We start from the raw sequence: 23670 nt of genomic DNA on the forward strand, positions 1-23670 counted from the left end.
TATGTTTTTAAAGCATTAGTAATCAAATAATGTATGTTTTATGAAGAATGACATGATGCAACTACGTTAGGTAATCCAAATGTCACACAAAAATATTATGCAAAATTATGGCAGGCTAAGCCCCTGACCAAACTCCCTGTACTACCAGGACAAGGATTGAGCTAAAACATCCAGCACTACCTGTGGCTCTCCAGAACGAGGATTGGACAACAAAAACCCGCACAACCTACGGCTCTCTAGGAAAAGGCTTGGCCACCTCTGCAGAATATGACCACTATCCTTCCTCAGCTCCAAAATCTCATCTCACCAGATCTTCTCTGCATCTCCCTGTTGGTGTCTGCTCCTTCCACATCTATCCTGATATCCGCTGTTAACTGACTCTGCCCATAGCTGCTCCTCTTTCCTGACTGGTTCCTCCTTTTCCTCAACTACACCCTCCATTACTTGGATTAATAAATCTAAGGCTCAATGACAGGCTGGTTATTGAAATTGCCAAAACAAACTATCCACCACACCCTCTTTGCTACACCCAGCTTCCTTATAGATCATTATCACTATTAACGTCTCTCCATACGCAGTCACAACTCCCAAAGTAAGGGAGGGACCATCTCTTTGAAACCGGTACAAAATGGCAGAGAGTTTCACCCAGTGCATCAATAACAATCACCCATAATTAAAATAATTTCAGCGGGTTCCTTGTGGTGTGGGGCTGGTCCATGAGGGTAGGGGGCTAGTCCACGAGACAGCAGTTAGATTTAGATCTGACTTGGCTAGAATTTGGTAAACAATGAGATAGAATTCAAACTGAGCTGGCCAATCACAGTGCAGCAAGAAACAAACACGTTGACAGCTAAAGACTCCAGCTTGCCTCTGGGGATATAACAACCAAAACCTCAAATGACTTGAATTTGTCTGTGACTTTAAAAAGTTCTGGGATTAGCAGAGTCCTTATTAGATTAACTAGCTAAAAGGCTGTTCTGACCAAGAGCATCAACTAAATACCTAGATTAAAAATGTAAACATAATGCATAATATCCTAAATGCATTATACATTTTAAAAGCAATAGACATAACATTTTTCCCATAGGATACTTCCCACCAGAGCAGAACTCATGCCAGCATGTCACCTTTGGCCCTGACCTCTTCTCCATTCTTTCCAATCTCATAAAGCACTGATCACTGTGCTTCTGATCCAATCGCCAGGAACCCTGAAATGCAGTGACCCCCATTTTCACCCTCCTCCTACAGCTCTGTGTGCTCACCACATCCTTCCAACAGTCATCTCACTGCACTCTCACACCCCCAGAAAATAATCCCCCCAGGGTCCTTTTTAACCTTCCATCTAAAAATCCTTAAGTGCTGTTTAAAAAACAATGATCCTTCCCCCTGGAGAGAAGACTGTCAAGCATTCTGCTGCTCACAGCTCTGTGGGGAAGGGCGCTCGCGGCTCTGGTGGGGAAGGGCGCTCGCGGCTCTGGTGGGGTAGGGCGCTCGCAGCTCTGGTGGGGAAGGGCGCTCGCGGCTCTGTGGGGAAGGGCGCTCGCGGCTCTATGGGGAAGGGCGCTCGCGGCTCTGTGGGGAAGGGCGCTCACGGCTCTGTGGGGAAGGGCGCTCACGGCTCTGGTGGGGAAGGGCGCTCACGGCTCTGGTGGGGAAGGGCGCTCACAGCTCTGGTGGGGAAGGGCGCTCACAGCTCTGGTGGGGAAGGGCGCTCACAGCTCTGTGGGGAAGGGCGCTCATATCCACAGCCATGGATGTCAGACTCAGAAAAGAAAAAAAAAAAAACCTTTTAAAACATAGGTTTTCTTGGTGCTGGCAGGAAGTACTCAGGCCGTGAGGTTGTTATGATAGATTGCACTAAAAGACATCTACACGCGTAAAGTGTTACTCTGGAGAGCCTAGCTCAAACACCCTCCACACCAGCAGTGGCCTCAGATGGTCGAGTCATTCTGCTCACAGACAGGCGAACAGGCACAAATATCTCTGCTCAGCAAACTGAGGGCGAAGCTAGAAATTCAGCACCTTGACTCCCTATCTGCATTTCAAATCTCACTCAAAATGCCCTGAATTTCAGTGATGCTTTAATTACATGCAAATGGCACCCAGCAGAACACGTCCTCTCTGTCAGAAAGGAAGAGCCAACAATAACAGTGTGTTCCATCGCTTCGTCCCTCAAGCCAATTGGCACACGCAGGCTTAATTACAATAATGAGGCAACGACTGCAGAAGTATTTCAAAGAATGGCAAGGCGATTACTTTTTCCATCTGTTCCAAAAAGGGTGACTGATTTCTGCAGGGCCATCGTCACACACACACAACTCTTAATAGCAGAAATTTGCTGAAGGCATTGGTGGAATCTGAATGTCCTTCAGAAATGCTGCCTGTATCACCCAGTCACCCAATGTACGCACGCGCGCGCACGCACGCACGCACGCACACGCGCGCGCACACACACACACACACACACACACCTGCAAGTATTCTCACAAACACCCACACAGAAAATACAAGCGCACACACGGACACGTGCAAGTACACATACAGACACACACTCACATGCATACATACAAATACAAGCACACGCACAGACACGTGCATGTACGCACACACGTTCTCAAACACACACGAACAAGTACTCTCAAAAAAAGCACACACTCATATGCACACAAATACAAGCACATATACGCACACACGCAAACTCTCATGAACACACACACACGTAAGTACTCTCACAAACACACAAATAGCACACACAAAGGAACACACACATGCACGCTTGCATACACAAATGCAATTACTCAAACACATACACAAATGAAAGTACTCTCACAGAAGCACACGCACTTGAAGCATGCACACAATAACACACACACAGTTGCTTCATTGCATTGCAGGAAACTGCTTCTGCGGCCTGACTAACATAGCAGCCATAGGTCTGCTTTTTTTACATTACATTATAGGCATTTAGCTGACGCTCTTATCCAGAGCGACTTACAACAGTGTAACCAAACTCAGGATCAAGTCCACTTAAGTCCATTGAACAAAATGCAGATAAAAAGCCTTTACTACGATAGCATACATTAAGGAGAAACAAGATAGTCTGAACCAAAAAATTTTTTTTTTTTTTTTTTTAATAGTTATGGGAGGGGGTTTAGGGAAGAGGAGAGAGGTACACAGAGAAGAGGTGCGTCTTGAGTTTCCGTTTGAAGGTGCTCAGACACTCTGCTGTTCTGACCTCCACTGGAAGATCGTTCCACCATCGTGGGGCCAGAACTGCAAAGAGTCGAGACCTTGTTGCTGCTCGTGTTGGGGGAGGAATCAGCCGCCCTGTAGTAGCCGATCGGAGCGATCTGGCCGGCTTGTAGGGTCTGATCGTCTTCTGCAGATAACCAGGAGCTGACCCCTTGACTGCTTGGAAAGCAAGCACCAGTGTCTTAAACCGGATGCGAGCTTGCACTGGTAGCCAGTGCTTTGCAGTGAGCCAAACAGAACATCACAAACACACTAAAGATGTTTAAGTCCGGGCTGTATTAATATACAAACACGAGCATTACTGTAATGAACTGTGGCTACTTTACAGAACAGGTCTAATACCTTACCTTACCTTGCCAGGGAAAATAAAGCTTTGCTTTTTACCTAACGAGCTGCATTCTAAATGGCCATTTAGCTTCCAATGTAATGGATTTGAATTCTGCGCAGAAAGACGAGTTCTCATTATTTCTGCCTCTCAGCCCTCTCTGACCTTAATGTGCCATCATCAGGAACTCACTTTAAAGCCATTTTAAACATTCTGTGGCATACGGCACACGACTTCATTTTATATATATTTATTTCTTTTTTTTTCCAAGTCAATTGAAGTTTTATTCTCAGGGGTCAGTTGTCTTGACATAAAAGTTCAGAATTGTGTTTAATTACTGGCTGGCAAAACCTTTTTAAGTTTTCATATGCAGTACCCTGAGATGCTGATTTTCTTTTGTGTATGGACTGTGATGAAGTCAATGACTGGCAACCACCATTAACCAGTAATATGCTTGCTTCAACTATACTGACAATGACAACTAAAGGGGGAATTACAAACACAGAATGTACTGACTTTGGTCAGTAAACATTTAAAAATGTTTTCCACTTCAATCAGTGCCATCCCAAAAGCCAGAATCTAGATATCTAGAGGGGCGGAAATCTAGGTTGAGACATTTTGACAAGGTTAACCCCAATATAGCTCAGGTTTTACCCGGATATAGCCTGGCTACATCCTACAACTCACTTTTTAACCGAATGTAGCTGGGTTTTCACCGGAATGCTTTTTCACCAGAAAACTGTCCACTGGGACACAAGCATTTGCAAAGAAAATATGGGACTGCAAAGGGCCTGTCTACAGCCATTTCACGTCTAAACCATTTATGATGATCCTGTAATAAGGCGCTTGATAGCGTAACATTTAATGCTTTTTTCCCCCCTTAAAAACACTGCATGTGCACTCCAATAATCAACTGTCATGCAGTCCAGTGCAATAATTTTTTCCCCAGTGCTTCTCAATATGACTGTGACAATGCACAACTGCGCTAAATAAGTGTGGTGTTTTTGATTTCATAATGTGGAATGGCTTCGCTTGATTTTCAGTTTGTGTCGCACCTTCTTGCTGCTGAAATGTGATGGTGAATCATGATATCGATTGAGACACAGACTGCCCAGTAATAACTAAGCGCAGATTGTAATGGCGCACATCAATGACATTCTATGACAATTGGCCAATTAGGGTAGATTACTGAAAAGCAATACAGCTGATGTGAAGGGGCAGGATCAATAGAGCACAGATCTTGGTAATCAGCTTGTCGAAACACGAGGACCTCACAAATCATAATTTTAAAAATGTGTCCCAGACGATCATTAAAATGCTACCGTGGTAAAAACTAGTGCTACTGCATGCAAATGGAAAATTCAAATTTAAATTCACACAAATTATCAACGCCAAGTCAAATGCTTAAATTGCTCTCAGTTTGTGCAGGGCAAATGTGGTTGTATGCAAGAGTGTATGCATGTGTGTACAGCGAGTGTGTGTATATACACTGCATGTGTGTACGTATGCATGAGTGCACATGTACAGAAGACACCTTTTTTATTCATACCATTGATAAAGATGAACAAAAAAAATAACATAAAAAAGTACACACATAGAGACACATTCTGAAATAATGGCAGTCTCACAGTGGAAACAGCAGATCAGATGAGTCATGAAGTTGCGGAGCCCAAGGAACTGCCCGTGGGAAGGCTTTGGACCTTTCTACCAGCACTGTGAAGCCGCTTGTGCCGAAATAGAAAGAATGTGGCACAAACAAGGGCAGTTTTCAGAGGAGAAACCAAGAGGCCAGCTACAACACTGACCAAGCTGCAGACCTCATTAGCTGAACTGGGAGAAACTGTCCAGAGATCAACAACCTCTTCAGCCCTTCCAGATTTCGCCCCTTTGGGAGAGAGAGGGCAGACGGAAGCCACTTCTGAGAAAAAGGCCAACAGAGTCACACCTGGAGTTTGCCGGAAGTCACATGACCGGCCTCGAGATTTTATGGAAGAAAATTTTGCAGTCTGATGAAACATACGTTGAGCTCTTTGGCCCGAAAGCAAAACTCTGTACTTGGTTCAAATGAAAAATCATCACATTCATCAAATGTAATGAATTCATTGTGTTGGTGAAGGGGAACAACGCATTTGCAACAAGACAAAATGTGAAAAAGTTTCAAGGGTATGAATACTTTCTGAAAGCACTTCATATACAGTAAAACTGAAAAAGTAGTGGCACAGTCCAGGCAAATTGGTTGGTTTTCCTCTGTGCTAATCATATTTGTATTTCAAATAAAACAATGTGGCCCCCTATTTCAAATCAGCATGCGTACTGGGACAAAGTATATTTTGACAAATATGACTGAAATATGTTTGTCAAATATAATCGCTGTGTCTTTGCTGGGATTTCCGACATCACTTGAAAAGCATGTCCAATGGGGTTTACGTTTGATGACTGGCTGGGCCATGCCAAACACTCCCACCCCAAGAGCCGTTTCTGTAAAACGGTAATACATATAAGCATGCAAATACCATGAAATAAAAGCTGATTGACTGTACTTTGGTCTGATATTCATATTTCGATCTCAAATCCAAATTCCTTAAAATATATGTATTTTAAAACCCTAAATATTCTAAATTGAGTAATAATGTGTTTAATATAGTTTTTTTTCCCACAGCAAAACATTTTCAATATACTACTGAAAAGGGCTTAGTAGCACCTCTACATGTTTACTCTCATTGAGAATGCCAGAGTCTATGAATATGCAAATTGGCAATGCTTGCTGCAGTAGTCCTGGAATATATAGTAGGCTGGGGCATCTGGATTCAAAATCAATTTCTTCACAAAACGTCTTCCATAGACTTCTGCATGAGGTTCTGGAAGCAGTCATCTGTAAAATTCACTATAAAACACGGATTTCCTCTATGCTGTCAGGTACACTCCCATGATTTTTAATTTAAAAACCCACACATTTTTGTTTTAGAACGAGCTCATTTGGTAACGAGTGGGACAATGTTCCTACAGTACATCGGGTCCAAATCCAAAAACTGCACAGTCTGCCATGTTCAGCACCCCAACTGTCACAACAATATCAATGACTAGTCAGCTTTCTCTTAGCAAAAATATGCTAATTGCAGGACAGCAATATGGTAAACTGAAACTTTAGCAAAGTGGACCAGGTAGGATAGGTTTGCCATATTTGCAACATAACACATTTTCCAAGTAGTGCATATTTCCTACTCCGATTTCAGGGAATTATGGAGAAGCTCACCGTCTACAATGGAAGTGCGTACATGCAAATGCGTACATGTATGCATTCCAGCTAAGTGTACAATAGGAAAAGAGGCATGCGGCTCTGCCTGCACTGTTACTAATGGCCTTCTGGCCACAGGGAGTGGTTTCCTCTGTCCCTGGCACCAGGTAACCAAGGCCTACAGCAGAATTATGGGCCAGCCCCATTTCAGTTCAGCAGCCCCTGGTCCATAAGCATTCACCTGGAATGTCTTCACATTTTAAAGGAAATAACATAAAACGAAGGCTAAATCAGTAGCAAAATGTCAAAACGGCAATGATTGAGCTGATATTAACCCACAAAGGCGAGTAATACAGACTAAAACTCATGAGAATATATGGCTGTCAAACAATTGTTCAATGTTTGAATGGTTTTAAAAAAAGACATTTGAACAAGAAAATGAACATTTGAAGGAGAAAGAAAAACTGTAATCTTTGAAGTGGTTTTCCTTTCAACTTGTGTTGAGTTAAACCAAAAATAAATCTTACATTTTAGCACCTCCTCTGTTGAAAACAAGTTGCCGGATCATACAGACCCTTGTTATGCAGTTACTTGACAGACATGGCACTTCCATTTCATCCTTGATTCCTTGGTGCAAAAAGAACACAGCCTTTTCTCTGCTGGAAATATAGCAAATAGAAAGACTGCCACTTGCCTTTTTGCAAGTGGACTGGTGTTTCTGGAAATCACCTGCAGGCCTGACATTGGCATAAAATGCTTAACCAGTTAAGTTAGTTTGACCTTATTCTTTTACCCACGATAGTGCTTTGGGAGTTCTAGAATTTTGGCAGGATAATGTTAAAACTATGCTAATCCAAGGTTCCTCTCCAAAAGTTCCAAGAAAGTACTTTAACAGCACTTTATTGTAAATTATCCTTCAGTATCATAATTCTTTTGTCACATTTCTCAAATTGTGTGCCTTAATTTTATTTAAGCAAAGTCATTATAAAGAGGGGCTGGCATAAGAGGCATGCAAGAAGATTAAAATTACCCAATAATTTTATTGTAACTATTTTTAGGTACATACTGTAGGCCTATCTATTTTTAAGCACGCTTTTCGTTGTGACATAAAATTGCTCTGCAATTTAATCTTTTTTTTTGCTGTGCATGCGTACTTGTGTACCACTTATGTCAACCCCTGATTATGTATATTCACTGTATGTAGGCCTAGATCTGAACCCATTTCTAGTGTTCATATTTTTTTCCGACTTTACTCACTCCTCCCCCACCCGGCCTCATATTAATTTTCCATCTTGTGGACATAACACTGAATTAATTAATTCAATTAATAAAGCCTGAAAGTTTTTTGGCATTGAATTCAACATTTCAACTGCAATATACATTCAAATCGTGGTTTATTTTTAGGAATATTCAAACGTCATTTTTTGGCAATGTTGACGGCCATATAAGAATATTTCCAGAACCTTAAGACAATGATATATCATGCTGTAATTTCCTTAAATTGCACTTGTTTTCCATATAAGGCATGACATTACACAGACCGATATCACTAATACATCCTGCAAAACTTGAGCATGTGCAATGACAACAAAATAAAAATGAGGCAGAAATTACGCCCAAAATCTACCCATTGCAAGATCCTAAAATAAGCTGAACTCACTTATTGGTTCTGGTAAACCAGGTCTGAGACAGCATGAGCAAGCATAAAGTCTGATATCCTTCTCAAACTCGATACTGGTCAATGAAATATAATTGCTGCCAATTGTATGGAGGTATTTTGATCCTGAAAAATGACAAGCAGCAATCAGAGGGCTTCACCCTTGAAACAATGACATTCAATTACAGTAAAACGAACAATGCAGGCCTGTTACTTGATTCAGGCGGATCTCCGATATCTGCCTCTGCGCAGTATTAGTCCAACTCAGTTTTAAATTTCTGGGCGGCTGCGGATGAGAATAAGGAACGATGACTGCTTTGATTGATACTCATGGGAGGAACGAGCCTGGTCTGCAGATGGAAAAGCAATTTGCAAATGTGCAGCAGGTATCCGGTTCCCCGTCTTGGGGAGGGGCAGAGAAAAGCGTCATTTATTTAGACGAGGGCACGAACCCGCGCTTTATAAATAAACTTCACTTAACGTCTCGGCGGCTCCCCCTGGAGAAGGTCATAACTCACAGGGCGTCGGCCGCAGGAAGCGGAGGACGTGCAGCTGGGGAGCGAGTCAGACGCTGCGAATGGTGCCTGCTTGCGATTAACAAACCGGGCACAGGTGTCACAGTAACCAATGGCGGCGCATTATCCTAACGCTGGTGCACGTTTTCCTGCAGTGCCAAGCCGAGCTTCCCAGAGATCCAAATCACAACATCAGCCTCCCCTCCAGTCTATTAAAAAAATCCAGTCTGAGGTGCCACTGGGCAGATGTGAGGAAATGCATGCTGGGAAGTGTAGTGAAAATTCAGTGAAGACCACTGAAGAGAGACTAAGCCAGGGGAAGTGAACCCAGATCCTGGAGAGCCACAGGGTCTGCTGGCTTTTTATTTTTACTCTGCACTTAAATTGATCAATTAAAGCAGACGATTGCACAGTTAATGCAACTAACCTGGTTTATTTGGTGTAACTAGTTGTTGTATTTACAGGGAAAACAAAAACCTGCAGGACCAGGGTTGGCCACCCCTGGACTAAGTGATGCTCCAACTCAGACTACAACAGGGGTCTCAAACTCCAGTTCTGGTAGGCCAATTTTATTTTAATCAGTAGTCACTTTAGACCTTGGAAACAAGGTATGCAGACTCTTTAGCCAATCAATGACTTAAATAAAACATCAAAAACCAGCATATGTAGTGGCACTCCAGGATTTAAGTTTGAGATCCCTGGACAAAACCACCATTTCCCTGTTCAGACACAGAAAGCATCAGCATCAAGCCTCCTCACATTCTGTGCTCTCCCTATGTCAGGACAACCAACAACATGGGGGGGTTCACCACAGAATTACCAATTGCCACCACTTAATCACAATTTCCAATGTCAAGGTCAAATTGTCAGGATAATGCTAATCTGTTCATTTATGTACAACCTGAGGAAACACAACATGCTGCACAAGCGGCTTTGGAAATCCATAACTGTAACTTACTGTAAGTAGTGCGGTTAAGTGTACTTTGTTGATTTAGACCACAAACTGCAAAATTCCCAATACCAGCAATCAAACTGAGCCAGCCCTCAGATACCACTGTACCCAATACACCCATCATCGCACATGCAAACATTCATCCATCCATTCATTCATCCATCTATACCCGCTTATCCTGGGCAGGGTCGTGGGGGGTGCTGGAGCCTATCCCAGCATGCATTGGGCGAGAGGAAGAAATACACCTTGAAGAGGCATGCACACACTGTCTGTGCCAAAGAAGAACATGTACTAATATAAACCTGATATCATATTTTGTTAAAACCTAGAAAGTATGTGTTATAAGTACCAAATTTACAGTAAATCTGTAGCCTTAGTCTTTTTTTAAACTACTTCAAGTGTGCAGATTTAACACCTTACTTGCAATGCCTTTACTTTTAATGTTTTTTAGTACTATACTGGGAGCTCCTGGTTCATCTGAACTTCAAATTTTAAATTGTGTAAGAGGCCATCCTGAAACCATCCAATTTCTCTTCATGATTCAAATACACATTTCACCTTGCTGCATTAACATCGTAAAACAGCATCACTTTCAACCCAAACACAACATTTGCACATTATATTTGCGCATTCCAAACAACCAATATACAAACAATACATTCAAAGTGAAACACACCCAAGAATAACTATACTAACTAGTTTTAAATGCATTGTCTTGATTGGCTGTGCACGACAACAAACAAAAATAAGATGCTTATAACACTGAATTACAGCTCTTCGTGTACCCACTTCCATCCTCCTCAGAGAAATCGGGTTATTACACAAAATACCTTCCCGTAGGAAACCTGACAGACATTATTGTATACCCTGCCTATAACAACAAAAGCCTGTCATGCAGCCCTTGTTTTTAGACAAGTGTTGTAAAACTATCTCAAAGGCAGAATTATTTAAAATCTAAGCAGTTTCCATTTTCAACAATGTTCCTATAAACAAATTCACTGTAACACAAAACACGAGGATAAGTTTGTACATACAATATTCAGAAGGATACTGCTAGGTTCCAAAATACCATTACATATTGTACGAGGTTTTAAACTTTAAACAAATAGCCTGGGAGAGAGAGTGGTACTGTATTTATATTCCCTATTATATAATACTTCCCAGCATGTCGTCGTTATCAACGGGTTTGAACTCAAGGTCTCAATCTGACAGGCTGCTAAGGTTAAAAGGAGAAGCAGTTATTAAGCTTGCACTACATGATACCTGCCAGAGTAAAATTAAATCAAAAAATAAAATACCAGAACCTCTGCTTAATAGTAATTCTATATTCGTATTCGTTTTCACTTACAGGTAAAATCACAGCAAACAAATCAATAATCCTATGATGGGGTGTGGAAATAACGAGGCTGATTTACGAACCGTTGTTTTAACAGCGAGGTGATTGAAGCTTACCAGTTCAGAAGTCAGAAGCTATAAAGAGACGAAAAAGCAGTTCACTCAACATCCAATGCTTCGGTCAATTCAGTCTCTGCCAGCCCATAGGTCAAGTCGCGACTGATATTTAGCGTCTGTTTCACGACACTTTAAACCAGGTCTGCTGTTGCACAACTTTGTGAGAAAGTCTGGATGATGAGGTATTTTTGGGTGGACGCTGTCCTGTTCCTTAATTTTTGTGGATCTTCAGGTCAGGGAAGCGGTCACAGCCTGACAGAGGAAGCTAGAAGCGCTTCAAGAACAGTACGGTTTCAGATAGCCTACTTTGCAATTAACTGATCGGTTAAGTTGGCGAATGCTAAAAGCTTCTCTGCTTTGTAAAATCTCCTGGGTTTGAAGTCGTCATGCAGTGAAATACCCAGCGGCTTTTAAAACAGATCTGTTTCTGAATTCACCATGTCCACCTTTCCAGTTTGTAAATAGCCTACGACCTTCGCTTATACCAAACCACGGCGTTGCAACTGTCCATCTTGTTTGCCCGTTGTGTAAAGGGTGTGTGGGCGTTCTAACATTGAGGCCAACGTAACAAAAAATTCTAATTAGCTTGTACACCTGTGGCGATGCTACATCAGGTGTACAAGACTGCAAATCAACAGAAAGCATAATTTTGTTGTGTGGATTTTTTCCTTTTTTTTATACATATAATTATTCCGTAGCTAATATACACGTAGGCCGTATTGTCAGTTCAGTTAACACTTTGCAATAAAACGGTTAGCAATTTTGGTAATGCTTAATCCTGATGTTACTATATTAACTGGCTGTGGCCGTGAAGGGTGCGACAAATTAACAAATCGAAAAACAGAAAAACGAAAACACTTGGAACTCAGAAAGAACAACAAAATTAGAAACAAAATAACATTTCACCAAAGTACCAAATCTGAAACCACAATATAATTTCGCTAAACATAGTACAAGTCTGAAACCACGATATAATTCTCCAAATAACAACAACAGAGAAAACACAACATTTCACAAAACAAAATAACAAAGAATTGCTGTTAGTCTGCAAGGACTGGTCGATAGTTTGATAAACGTATTGTAACCAGCCTGTGTTAAAAATAGTATCTTAAAAGAACTGGACAACTGGTAAATCTTAGAAACGTCAGTTATGAGAGGAAATTTAATGAACAAAACTGAGTGTATCTTATTATTTGCTGTAGTTTAAATGAATACTATGCAGTATTTGCACTAAATAAAGGCGGCATGTGATTCTGATTGAAAATCACTCTGCTTAGCTATTTAAGAGAATGCATCAACATCGACATGCATCGTATATCGCCAAAAAGCATTAAAAAGATACTTTTTTGCCATATATGGCCCAGCCCTCGGTCATATGTATGTCAGTGTGTGGAGGGGGGTGGTGAGGGATGGGCTTCTAGCCAGCCCTGTTGTCCTGCGGTTTACACTTTGTTGAAGACATGTTTAAATTGTGCAGTCGGTGAATTAGTGGAAGTAGGTAAATGGAGTGCGTAAATAATACCCTGTTGACTGACTGCAAGAAAGGTGCAAATCTGAACTTTCAATCAGTCTACGTGTGTGCAGGCCCACTACTCACAAACCACTGTTCTGATATAAACATTATTCAAGGAAAAATATGTAATATGTAATGCGTAATGCCCCGCCTCCTTCCATTTTTTAACTGCCTGAAATGTCTGCCTGTGAATATTTAGTTTGATCGCGGGATGAAAATAAGTTGGACTGCATTAAAACAATAGTGCACTGAGGAGAATTGCAGGCCATGTGTGAAGTTTAATCTCGGAAAGGTTAATTTATGCAAAACAAAGTTCATTTATGCAAAATAAAGTGCATTAGGGCACTTTCATTTAATTTGTTATTCACTTCATTAATTAATCTTGTTAATCACTTTAGTTTAACAAATTAATTAGGATGTTAAATGCATTAAATAGTCAGGGGCACATGAGCAGCGCAAACGAAGAGATGAATATTGATTTGTGCTAAGCACAATGACTGTGTATCTGTGTTAAGAGTTAATAACACCATGCCTCTGATTCCATATACCCACAATGCACTTTGCCCTAAACTCTGCGTTACATGTTTTTGTTTGTTAATTAAAAATGCTTCATGATAAATGTTGACCGAGGACTGAAATGTTATGGCAACAGAGGCACTTGCTTAATTTTTTTTTTTTTATGCAAACCAATCCCACTGCAGTTCAATGGAATCTGAGGCTAATTGTGTTTTATTGATTATTTTGTCTGTGTTCAGGGACTGTATCTTTCATTCTAGTCCTGTACCAAGCCATCCAATTAGCGCTTCGGTACATACAGATCATATCTGCCCACCTAGTCCCTACAGGCCCGCTGACCCATTAACACATTAACACTGTAGTGTGCACTGAAATGTGCATTCCTGTTTTGCAGGCTACCTGTCTATGGAAGTAGACAGACTGCAAATGACTAGAAATTGATACAATTTAGATAATTTTGTTATTGTGTTAATAAGTGGCAAAAAAATAAATAAAAATGACTCATTTAAAGGTTAAAAGGTATTTGAATCCCTGTCTTGGTCAGACAGTGGAGGTTTTGTGATTTTGATGCACTAAAAGGGGCTTGTTTTTGAAAAATGTATTTTTCTGTGATATGTGGGAATATGGTGCCGTAGGATAAGGGTCTTGTAGTTTTATTTCATCCGGCTGCTTTGTCGTTGGAAGAGCTCCAGTTTGTGAGGGGCCCCTGGGGCCTCGCAGTCTGAAAGCCCACGCTGGAGAGGTGCGGCTCTAGGGCCTCGCCCCTCCTTCCCTTCCTGTGAGGATCTGTGCTGTCTGGCCTCCTGCCCTGCTTTTGGCATCCAGATGGGAAGGCAGGGCAGCGTTCCCAAACCTCCTCCAGAGCCCTGCACTCCTGCGCCTTCTTTTGTCATTTTATTGCTTGTTCATCTTGTCTACAAATGCATTAGCTGAATAGCGAACCCCTCGGACCAATTGGGATAACCAGTGCAGCGCCTGCCTGGCCCAGTGGAGCATCAGGACTAGTGAGCCGAGAGACCGGAGCATCCGTGGACAGATGGGAGGAGGGCGCTTCTCTTCCCCGTTTCATTGGGTTGTTCTCATGTTTCATTGGCTGCTCTGGAGTGACCTCATACTTCATCTCTGTTTTAGCTTTGTTTTCTGTGTGCAACGCACATAAAAATAGGCTGGAATTGATCCCTTTTGTGTTACCTTTAGCATTTAGGCTATCTTCTTCTAGCCGCAGTGAAGGTGTTTGCGTCTATATATTTGAGGTTGAAAGGGTGGGTCGTAACAATGCTTTATGGTGTTGGCCGTGTCATGGTTTTTCTGAAGTGTATATCTACAGTAAATTCATTTTTCCCAGGATGCAGTCTGCTCTTTTCTGAGATGAGATTATATATAATGTGGCTGACCATACTGACTTTAACCTCTTGGAATTTTCTGGAAATGGTGGGCTCCTTCTTGGTATTTAAAAAATAATAATTTTGCAGGAATTTTTAACCTTTTAAAAAATAAATTAAAAAAATTTTTTTTTTTCAGAATTCTAAGTCATTGTTCTGGAACTCCATTGCTCAATTATCAGAGGTGATTGTTAGACCAGCATTAGTTAGTTCAGTTAAGAATTTTCATATATTTGTGATTTCACACCGTAAATAGTTAAGGAACACTTGTACAGAAACAAATGATGTCATATGCAGGATGACAGCCTCTTTCCATGATTTAGGTTTTCTTCAGGCATAATTTTAGGGACCTTCTGTTTCTCCTCCAAGAACAGACATGAAAAACATGAATGCATATGTTTTTATAAATATGTTTATTTATTTATTTTTAACGTAACACTGCAGAATGAAAGCCACCACACAGAGGCCACAGAGTAGTATCAAAAGGAATCAGTATTAGGACAGCATTCTGCGTGTAATTAAATGCATTAATTAAGTATGCTTAAAAAATAAATAAAGGAGACAGATGATGTGTTATTTCAACACTGCATCTTAGCATACAAAGTTACCAATCTCATGATTAATGTACATAATGATTTTTTTCCAGACAAATCCCTGGGGCTCTGGACGGACCTTGTATATAAACCTCAAATTGTTGGTGTGGGAAAAAAATGGACAGATGCAAATTATCAGCAGGGTTTCCTTTGAACACACTGGCGCACAGGATTAATTGACCATGCACATCCAAAGATTATCATTACATCCTCAGATGCTCGCCAGCCAGTGAAGGGCACTGAGACCTTAGCACAGATCCCGCCGTTTATCGCGTTTCATCGATCAATCTGGAGGGTCTGATGAAGAGAAATCATAGAATCACTTGCAGTTATCTGCCCGGTGAAATCAATGGGCCCTGACAACACTTAGGGAGTGAGAGAGGCAAACGGCTGCATTAATACAAGCTCTGTGCTCCTGGCACAGCTCTGACTGCGTTATATTCTGATAGAAGTCCCTTTAGACCCAGAATCAGAGTTCTGGTTAAACCTCACGTGTCTGCTCCTCTATAAGCAGGTACGCATGTGAAAAATAAATGGAAACATAGGTCTGCTGGGAACCCCAGCCCTGGTCCTGGAGAGCCACAGGGTCTGCTAGGATCCCAAGCTCTCATTCTGAAGAGCCACAGGGTCTGCTAGGATCCCAAGCCCTGGTCCTGGTGAGCCACAGGGTCTGCAGGGGTCCCCAACCCTGGTTCTGGAGAGCTGCAGGGTCTGCTGGGATGCCCAGCCCTTTCCCTGGAGAGCCACAGGGTCTGCTGGGGTCCACAAACCTGGTCATGGAGAGCCACAGGGTCTGCTGTGGTCTGCAATTTTGGTCCTGGAGAGCCTCAGGGCTAGCTTGTTTATACCTTAAAGCCAGCAACCAATTCAGGCCCAAGAACTCAGTGAGGTGAGTTGCATGTGATAAACTGCTTCAATTGATCAATGAAGTGCTCAATAATAAAGAAGGAAAAACGCAAACCTTGCAGCTCTCCAAGACCAGGGAGGCCCTCCCCCCTCCCTGGATTAAGTCCTGGATACAGCCAAAATTTGTCCTAAGCATGTCCCTCTTTTCTTCACAAACAGAGCCTGGCAACTTCAGCAGTCACTGAACTGACTCACCAAATTCAAACTTGACAGTTGCTAATCGAAGGAAGAAAAAGTGAAACTCTGCTGTCTGCCAGCTGTGTCCCAGGAGCATGTGACTTGGGCAGCTACCACAGTCAGAATGCAGGCACCCGATTGGACAGATCTTGTGTGATGGGGGATGGTGGGGGGGGGGGGTGGCCCACAGTGTAACATCTGTCCTTGGTCTCCACTGCCACAGAAAGCACCAGAATGCTCAGAATTTCATTCCAGATTGTGGGAAACAACTAATGCTTAAGCTCAACATCCCACACTGGACGACCCCCCTAAAAAAAAATAATAATAAAATACATGCACAAGAGTCTACATTAAATTAAAATCTGTTGCCTCTACACAGAGAACTCAGGGGAAAATAATTGTGGGCTAATTAGGCACAAGAGAAAAACAAAACGTCAGAGGATTGATGAAATCTGACTGTGATCACACGTTGCTTACAGCAAAAAATGAGAGACTAAAAGGTGGCTCTCATTTAAAAATCATGTTATTTTATAAAACAGAGAGAGGTGTCATCTGCCAGTTGCTGCAATTAGTGGCTTATTTGCAACTGTAGTAGGATGTTCTTTCCCTCTTTACACAGTATCTGTGCAAAAATGATACAAAAAAGGTATACTACAATCTCTCTCTTTTTTTTTTTTTAATAGCATCCAGACACACCTTATATTTAAATGGCTAATCAGATGACTGTTCATATTGAAATAAGCTTAGCTGGAGAGAGAGCACTTGTAGAATTGTCCTTCAATTTATTAGAGGCTTTCTGTACTGCATGAGTGGTGAAAGCAAATGAAAAGCAAGAATTATTACATTTATTAAATATTATGAAACTATATTCATGAATTTAGACTGAACCATGATTGGTTCAAGACTATTTCCATACATGCCTTAAACCCTGTTACTGGTTAGTGGCAGTACAATTAACCATAATACCGAGTGATTCACTGCGTGGCACAATATGCAGCACACAATAGCATGCTGAGATGTTTCTGCGATACTGAGTGAAATTCCTCTGAAGAGGAATTTGAAGTGCATTCACTCTAAATTGAGTGGAAGTGAGCTGGCATGAGACAATGTTGTACTGAGAGGATGGCAATGCCGACTGAGGCCCAAAATTGAACCCCGAATCCCCTCTGTAAGAACAGGAGGGCCCTATCCTATCTGAAAAAAGGCTGATGTGGGTGGAGGTTTTTGTTGTATCCTAGCACGAAGACACCTGATTCTACTTATCAAGGTCTTGATTGAAGACCATGATTAGTTCATTAGTCGAATCAAATGTCGTTGAGCCGGGCCAAAACAAAAACCTGCGCCCACAGCGGCACTTTTCGCATAAGATTGGACACCCCTGCTCCCTTACAAACCTGCCTTTCCTCATGAAGACTGGCCTGAGTGGAAACGCATGCATTTCTTATGAAAATTTCCAGATACGCATCTGGCATTAGTACTCCTCAATCACAAGCGGAGTCACAGTAACATTCTGAAATGGAAAAGTTACGATTAGTTACTGGAGCAAATTCAGAAAAGCAAACGTTGCGTCTCTCGACTGTTTGCTTGGACTCTGACAAGGCTACTTCTGAACATTCAAGATTCACTGGAAGCATTTATACAAAGCTTTTAGAGAGGTGCCTGTATTCAAATCTGTAACTCTGTCAGTTAATTGGTTTTACTTTTTTTGTATGTTATTTGGGTGATTTTATTTCGGCAAAGCCAAAGATTTTAAGTGGAAAATGGAAAATGTGATAGTTTTAAGACAGCAGTCATATTTAAGCAATTATCTGACCGAAAGAGCTGATAATACAAAAAAAGATAAAGAAATAATAACAGTGTGACCTCTGCAGAAATGGTAGAGAAGTTTGGCTTCAGTTTTTGACTGCATTTCATTAATATTAACAACCTTTGCACAGAAACAATGCTGATACAGAGTTCATCCATTTAGACCTAATCTTGAATTATTTTTGAAGCTTGTTACAGATCGTGATTACAATCAAGCTTTCAAACTGTCTGTGCTCACATTGCTCTAAATACGCATGCACTCTCCAGGTTTGCATGAAACAAACGCTCCCTCAGACCAATGAATCCACATACAGAAAGCCAATAATAACTGAACTGTGCAGCAGAGAGTGCAGTTCATTGCTTGTAGTTGATTCATTTACTTAAATGGAACATTTAATTCAGTTTTGGTTGTATGCGTCTTGTTTTAAAATGTTATTTCAATACAAAAAAAGTCCACAGCATCCATGTGAAAATAAAAATCTGTCTAGACTCCCCAGGGACCAGAGTGAGACAGAAACAGGACCAGGTGTTCCAATTTGGCTTACGCTTTGTAGTCCCACAGTAACCTTCATATACACCTGAACTACGGTTGGCAGAATTAGAATTTGTCATAACCTGCCGCTGACTGGGAGTGGTCCGATCTGGACCGTGAATCTGGCCTATACAAATACTGTCAAAACCAGACATCCTCGTCCAAAACTGGGCATCTGGCAACCCCAACCAGAACTACAACACATTCGTTCGACGTGACTCGGGCTCTTTCCCTCTGACTGTGGGAGACCTCCAGGAGTGGTGGCATTAGTTCTAATCTTATCAGGATTAAGATAAGAACATTATGTCATGGAGCGATTACACCGTGCAATGAGTCTATGAACTGACTTGCTATTATGACGTTTGCCTGTATGTTTATTTATGAATGCGCTAATACAATAGGACTGAAGTCATCCCAGAGGAAAAGGGCACTGCTGAGTGACCGACTGATAACAGCAGGGACAGTGTAAGCACCGACAGCCAGCGCAAGTAGGCCGTTTAATTATCCTGTTGATCTCGTGTGAAACGATGCCTGTAGTCATAAATCGAGTGACTGGAACCAGGACCTCCATTTGTTCCTGTTGAACAGAGCCCTTAGGTGAGTCAGGGGGCATAGACTGTGGAAAGAGAGAGAGAGTACAGTTTCACCGGGGGGTTGCGTCACCTCAGGGTCTGGGGGTCTGTGCATGCATGTACGTGTGTGTGTGTGTGTGTGTGTGTAGGGGAGGGGGGGGGGGGGGGTCTGTTAAGTTCCTACAGTCAAAGGTGTGGATCTGGCACGTTTGGCACAGTTGTCATGGGGGGCTGGAAGGCAGATGCGCCCCTGCCCTGACAGGCCTGCATGTGTGTTTTCAGCAGCAAGAGCTTTTCACAGCATAGTCAGTAGCATGCCTGAGCACGGTGTCCACTGACTACCTCAAAATGGAGGAACAAAGTCCCAAAGACCCCTTCTGCTAATAAACTGGGAGAGGTCTGCAGGTCCACACCTTCTGTAGAAAAATGGAAGTACATGGAGGCCACTAATGTCAGGTTCCATAACGGGTCAGACACACCCACAGAGTCCCTCACCATGCTGGGGGTAGGGGGCACAGAAGCCCCCCTTGTATGTGAATGGAGCATAGGATGTCTTTTCAAACAGCCCTTCTGAACTTGACATACACATGTATTTGTACCATCTTTCCTTCCCTCGCACTAATTCAAATGGGTTTCATTTCACCACACGTAGTATTGGCGAAGCTATTCCCTCTCCTTCTCCCCCCCCTTTCTTCATGTCTCTCTATCCGCATCTCTCCCCGTCCCCCTCTTCATCTCTGTCTCTCTGTGATGTGGTAAAGAGTAAACAGGAAGAATCTGTTGGTGGTGGAAACTGTGGGAACAGTCCTCGGCCCTTTAAGAAGCTCCTGGATTATGTAAATGTTGCTCTTTTTTTCCCCTCTACTTGTTTGCTGCACAGGAAATATGGTTTATAAGCCTCATCTTTATTTAACAGGACAGTTGTCAAGAACCTTTAACAGCATGAAAATTGCATTCAATACAAAGGCGGTAATTGTGAAGCATGAGTCAGTAGCGATGAACTCGGGTCAAACAAATGAGAATAAGGGAAACTAATGATGGATGCAGAGTCCTGTGAATGGTACCATGGTAATTTAGCATTAGTTACATGGGGAGGTGTCATCACATTACAAATAACAGCATGCAACACACAAGGGAAATGAAAACAAATTGGTGAAATAAATTGGGGGCGGGGGGGTGGTATCTGATTGGTATGGCATTGTAGGTCCTGTGGATGGAACATTCAACTGTGATGGTTTCCAGCAGTAATTCATTTACTCATTTCCTTCATCACCAAAGTAAAGGCACTATATAAGACACTATAAATCCATTCATTTTGTACTGAAAAGGAGAAGTATGATTAATTAATGTGGAAAGCTAAGAGAGATAGTGAGAGGAGAGAGATGCACATACACACATGCAAACCACACCACACCAACCACACCATACACACACACACACACAAAAGAATATAAACACAAGTAAGTACACACACTCCCGACCACCACTTCTGAGTAATAGTATAGCTATACCTGAAAGGGTGACTCAAGTGGGGACATCTCTCTTCCGAATGCTTTATACTGACACACAATGAATTGGAGGCTACCCTGTAATTTAATGTGGTCAGTTTTGGCAATGAACAAGGCAATGTGCTTGGGAATCAACAGCCAAATGACTCGGGGGAGGTCAATGCATGAAACATTCTTTATTTTCTTTGAACCAAAAAGGCTTTTGAAGCAATTTATTGTTTGCAGTGCAAAGGAAAGACACACTGATAGGGACACGCCATAAATAAAAGATGGCTAAGGAGTTATATTGACTGCAAAATTCCATTTTTATAAACCATGGTCAGGACAAGCCAAATAAAACAAACTAGAAGCATTTCTAGATGGCCTCGTTCATCAAATGGTCCATAGCAAAGGCTTAGTAGCTGACACAGCATCTGAAAGATTGTTTAAAATGATTACCTGTAAACCCATGCCACAGATAAGGTCTTACACATCATGATGTAAGAATTCAAGGATTTGAAGGAGTTGTATAAGGATAAAATTTGATTGAATGTAAATATTGTGACAAATATGAGAGATGACAGGCTAAAGTAAAAAGAAAAACAAAGGTGAAAAATAAAATGTTTGAGGAAAATTATACCATATTAAAATGCATTCTGGATAAAGTTAAATTTTACCATATAGTACTTTTATAAACGCAAGCCTTCATAAATGCTTTCTGTTCAAAATGGGCCTTTTTTGCATATTGAAATTAAGTTGACTAAATAAATAATTCAAGAGAAATATATTTTATTACAGTTCAGATGGAAAACCGATTCATTGCCTAGATACTTAAAGTACCTTACAGCTCCAATCTTTAAGAGCCAACTCTTAGGAGCAGCCAGCCTAATATCTGATTGGACATGTTTGTCTTTACCCCTGAAGCACTGGTCTGAGATATAGACATGCTCAATAAGTGCACTATTTCAAACTATTTCTCCTGGCAGGCTCTGAATTTCCTAGGGGCTATTTTCAAGGAGGCTACGCTTAAACATATATCCAGCTATTTTATGCATATATAATTTAGTTAAACTGTAAATACAATAAAATAAAAATGCTCGTCCAGCAAACGGCTTTGAAAGCATCCAGTTCTGCATATTCACGCAGAGAAAAGTGTAACTTCAGTTAAGCAACTTGAAAAAATCTCTTTCAAAAACAGGGGGGTCTGGTTGAAGCAAGCATTCCTTGCCACATGCTGTTTCTCTGTGTTTCTTTCAGTCTGAAAGGGCAATATTGTTACTCAATCAGGATAGTTTCTCTTTTATTTTAAAGCATCCGTTTGAAAATACCAGGGTCTGTCAAAACATTGATTAAAGAAAAGCTAAATTGAAAAAAACATTTTTAAAAAGGAAATACACAGGGATTATAGAGGCAGTTAGACCCAGATATTGCATGTTCACTTCTTGCCTATTTCCTGAAAATCAGGTCCTGATCCAAACATTCCATACCCGCTGCTGCTCTTTCTCCACCTGATCTGAATCTCACCGTCTGCGTGTCTCTAGGGGTGGGGCTGAGCTCCAGGGGGCGGGCACTGAACTGCCATATCGGGGGACTGCAGGTTAGTCACAGAGAAACTGAGTTGGAAGATGAACAGTAAGATGAACAAGGCGGGGGGGTCTTCCAGGAGGCTCAAAATCCCCTTCTGCAGTGCCTCTCCCTGATGATGTCAGTGTGGATCTGGTGTGAAAAATGAATGAACAGAAAACCCTCCTCCCTTATTCATAAATCATACATATATTTAAATTCATAATGCAGTTCATACTTGCACACGTGAATTAATATTTACTTACATGCGTAATATGTAAGTATACATTTCCCAGTATAGAATCTTTGTTACATTGTCTCTTTTAAAAGTGCTGCGCAAATAAATGTGAATTGAATTAAATGAAATATAATAATATTTTTGCAAGGGTGATGGTGTAATATAATATTAAACCATAGCTCAGAGGTTGCAGGCTCTATTTCCCAGTGGGGCACTGCCATCATGCCCTTGAGCAAGGTACTTAACCTGATTTGCGCCAGTAAATACCCAGCTGTCTAAATGGATTGTATGTAAAACTAAGCTGTGTAAGTTTGGATAAAAGCATCTGCTAAATACCTAATGGAAATCTTATTTTCTACCGCAGCCTGCAAGATGGGACAGACCTGGCCTTCACTGTGGTTGTGGATCTCAAGCAAAGTGCATGAGCATAAATGATCTATCTGATCTTAAGCTCTTAAGCAGAGTGCATAAGCATAAATGGCACTGATCTATCTGATCTGAAGCAAAGTGAATGAGCATAAATGGCACTGATCAATATGATCTGAAGCAGAGTGCATGAGTGTAGATGGCACTGATCTGAAGCATTACATTACATTACAGGCACTAACAGATGCTCTTATCCAGAGCAGTTTACACAACGTTCCTTTACAAATCTTTTCTATCGCATGGCCAGCAAGATGAGAAGACGTGAGCTTCAATGCAGTGGTGCATCTGAAGTAAAGCACATGAGCGTAAATGGCTCCGATTTCTCCAATTTGAAGCAGAGTGCATGAGCGTGACCGGCATCTCATATCTGAAGCAGATTCAGATCTCTCTGTGATCTGCTCCTGCATCACTCTCTTAAAACCACTCCCCAACTTCAGTAGTTAACGGCCGTGTTTTTTAAGGATTGTGTTTTTTTTAATGGTTGCTCATGGCAACAACATCCCCTCACTCTCGTCTCACTCCCTGTCCAGTATGTTACACCTGCAAATTTGACCATTTTCTGTGGAAGAAG

General features: G+C 41.6%; 1 protein-coding gene across 3 annotated transcripts in view; it reads right to left on the minus strand.

Moving 5' to 3' along the window:
• The window catches only part of lsamp (limbic system associated membrane protein), an 878287-nt gene that overhangs the window by 733524 nt on the left and 121093 nt on the right, over positions 1-23670 (minus strand). For 2 of the 3 annotated variants that reach the window (XM_064303058.1, XM_064303059.1), the window contains exon 1: positions 11389-11967. The exons of the other annotated variant lie outside the window; for it this stretch is intronic. The gene's annotated coding sequence lies outside the window, so the exon portion shown is untranslated. Of the gene's footprint in view, positions 1-11388; positions 11968-23670 lie in introns of those variants that run through there. 3 annotated transcript variants of the gene reach the window in all.

This window comes from Anguilla rostrata, chromosome 12 (assembly GCF_018555375.3).
Source record: "Anguilla rostrata isolate EN2019 chromosome 12, ASM1855537v3, whole genome shotgun sequence".
Taxonomy (NCBI): Eukaryota; Metazoa; Chordata; class Actinopteri; order Anguilliformes; family Anguillidae; genus Anguilla; species Anguilla rostrata.